Raw genomic sequence first — 3240 nt, 5'->3', positions numbered from 1 at the left:
GTATCTTTGAGTATGTTATGAATACATCATTTAACCATTGTCTTAATTGATCCTTGCACTTCATTACAATATCATAACTCAACATTTCCCTTAGGTGTTCTTGTTACATCTTGTTGATTAAATCCTTTTCATCAATCAACTAAGTGATAGTACTTGGATCTTATAAGCAAATGTCATTCCTAAACATAGTAGGTTTGACATCAATGACAAAACAATGATTGAAAACATTCTTTTAACAAAAATCTCCCTCTTTCAATCAATCTTCTTCATCAATGATCTTTTCAATCAGATTTCTAACAATCTCCCTCTTTGGCATTGACGGCAAACCAAACTGATCAGCCATCAAACTAAACTATTTAACCATGTTAACTAGGTTAGAATAGTAAGTCAAATGCCAAAAAGTAATTGTGTTACCATCAATTTTCACATCTCCTTCTTTATGCTAACTTCTCCTTCTTAGTTGTTGTATCCTTTTTCTTTCCTTTCTTCCTTCTTACAGTTACTCCCTCTGTATGCATTGTTCATCTTTTTCTATTCTCTATTCTGATCAACTTCTTCATCTTCTCCCTTAATCTATTGATCAAATTTTGTTGATCAATTTCTTACTACTTATCTCCCTCTACTATTGATTAGAGATTTATCCATTCAGAGCTTTATCCTTTGAATGATTTTAATTAGTTTCTACTCTTTCTCCTGTTGTTGATCAGTTTCTCTACTCTTTCTCCCTCTTTGACAAAAATGTCAAAGACATGTTGTTTCAGCATCTTAATATGCAAGTGTAGCTTTTGCAAGTCCTTTCACTTTCTCCCTCTATCACCTTGCTTGTTACTAATTTGGAACTTCATTACTTCAATTACTTTAGGCATGAATCCTAAAGTAAGTATCATCTGCATCAATGTGTAATATTTCAACAATTAATTCATTTGATGCAAGAGAGTCTTGCCTTTTCTTAAGTAGCCTTGGCTAGGGGTATCACCCCTAACTTACCTCTAAGATACTCAAAAGTATCTTTAGGTAGTGGTTTTGTGAAGATGTCAGCAATTTGTTCCTTTGAGCTAACATATTACATCTTCACTTGTTTGTCTTCCACCAATTCTCTTACATAGTGATACTTAATTGCAATATGCTTGGTTTTGACATGCATTACAGGGTTCTTTGATATGTTGATAGCACTTGTATTATCACAATAAAGTATCACAGGCTCATTTACCTCTTCCTTCATACCTTGCAACAAATGTTTAATCCATACAATATTGGTGCAATTGATAGTAGTTACAATATATTCAGCTTCTGCAGTTGACTATGAGGTACAACTTTGTTTTTTACTGGTCCATGTAATCAATCTTTTTCCCAAGAAAAGTGCTCCTACACTGGTACTTTTTCTGTCATCAATATTACCTCCCATATCTGCATCAGTGTACACTCTTAGCTCAAACTTTTCACTTCTCCTATAATACAAACTGAAGTCATCAATACCTTTTAGGTACCTCAGTATTCTTTTCTTTGCCATTAGATAATTTTCTCTTGGATCTACAGAAAATCTTGCCACTATTCCAATAGCTAATGTAATGTTTGGTCTACTATGTACAACATACTGCAACTTTCCAATTATTGATATATACATTGTCTGATTCACTTCACCTGATTCATCATTCTTGGACAACTTATGTCCTATTGTCATTGGTTTGCTAACTGGTTTTGACTCTTCTAAATTAAATGTCTTGAGTATCTCCTTGATGTATTTCGATTGGGTCACAAATATGCCATGCTTCAATTGATGTACTTGCAAACCAAAAAAGAACTTTATTTCTCCAAACATTGACATCTCAAACTCATGTTTCATTTGATCAGAAAAATATTTGCATAGAGCATCTTTTCCTCCAAATATTATATCATCAACAAAGATTTTGGATACCAAAATGTGTTTACTTTTTTCAGCTTTGATATACAAGTTGTTTTTGTCACATGTTCTCTCAAATCCTATCTTCACAAGATATTTGTGCAGTCTCTCATACCATGCTCTACATGCTTGCTTCAAACCATAAAGTGCCTTATGCAGTTTGTAGACCATATCCTTGTTCTTGTCATCAACAATTCCCTCTGGTTGTTCAATGTAGACTTCCTCTTCTAGTATACCTTTTAGAAAAGAATACTTGACATCCATTTGGTAGACTTTGAAACCTTTGTAGGCAGCATATGCAAGTAATGTTCTGACTCCTTCCATTCTTACAACAGGGGCAAATGTTTCCCCATAATCCAATCCTTCTTCTTGTGCATAGCCTTTGCAAACTAGTTTGGCCTTGTTTCTAGTTATCTCACCATTCTCATCAAGTTTTTTTCTAAACACCCATTTGGTACCAATTACATTCTTATCAACTGGTCTAGGAACTAGGGTCTAGGTTTTGTTCTTCTCAATCTGATCTATCTCATCTTCCACATTTTTGTACCAGTCATTATCTTGTAGTGCATCTTTTACTATTTTAGGCTCAACCTTGCTCAATAAGCACAATTCATTCCTAAGTCTATTCCTTGTTATTGGTCTTGCATCTTTGTCACCAATGATTTAATCTGCAAGGTGATGTCTTCTTATATATTTGGTTAATCTTTGTTCTGTCCTTCTTTCCATGTTTGATCCTTCAGATTCAAAATCATTTTTCTCTTCCCCATCTAGTACTTCATCATCTCTTTCATGTATACTATTTTCAAAATCAGAATGTGCACTTCCTTCATTCTACAACTTGGCTTCTGAATGTAGCTCGACATTCACTAGGTGTGACTCGGCTGATACTAAAAAAATTTGTTGAGTCCCAACTTGATTAGTGGCATCATCTTCAGTAGGCATTCCTTCATAGAAGTATAAAAAAGATCTATAATCTTCTAGTTTCTTGGACTCATCAACTTGGACTTCTACATGCTCATCAAAATTTACATTTGCACTCTCCACAATCTTGTTAGTGTTAGTATTCAAACACTTGTATGCCTTACTTATAGTGGAGTAGCCAATGAATATGTCTTCATCACTTTTTGCATCAAACTTTCCATTTCTAGTATCTTTAAGAATATAGGATTTGCAACCAAATACTTTGAAATGTTTTACATTAGGTGAGTGACCATAACACAATTCAAAAGGTGTTGCATTTGTACTTTTTTTGACTTGGACTCTATTCAGGGTGTAAACAGTAGTACTTACAGCTTCTCTCCAATATTTTAGAGCAACATTTTTCTCTATCATCAAGGTTC

Source organism: Cupressus sempervirens, chromosome 5 (assembly GCF_028749045.1).
Source record: "Cupressus sempervirens isolate cs-2001-9-10 chromosome 5, ASM2874904v1, whole genome shotgun sequence".
Classification (NCBI taxonomy): domain Eukaryota; kingdom Viridiplantae; phylum Streptophyta; class Pinopsida; order Cupressales; family Cupressaceae; genus Cupressus; species Cupressus sempervirens.
Note: the sequence above shows the minus strand (reverse complement) of the source record.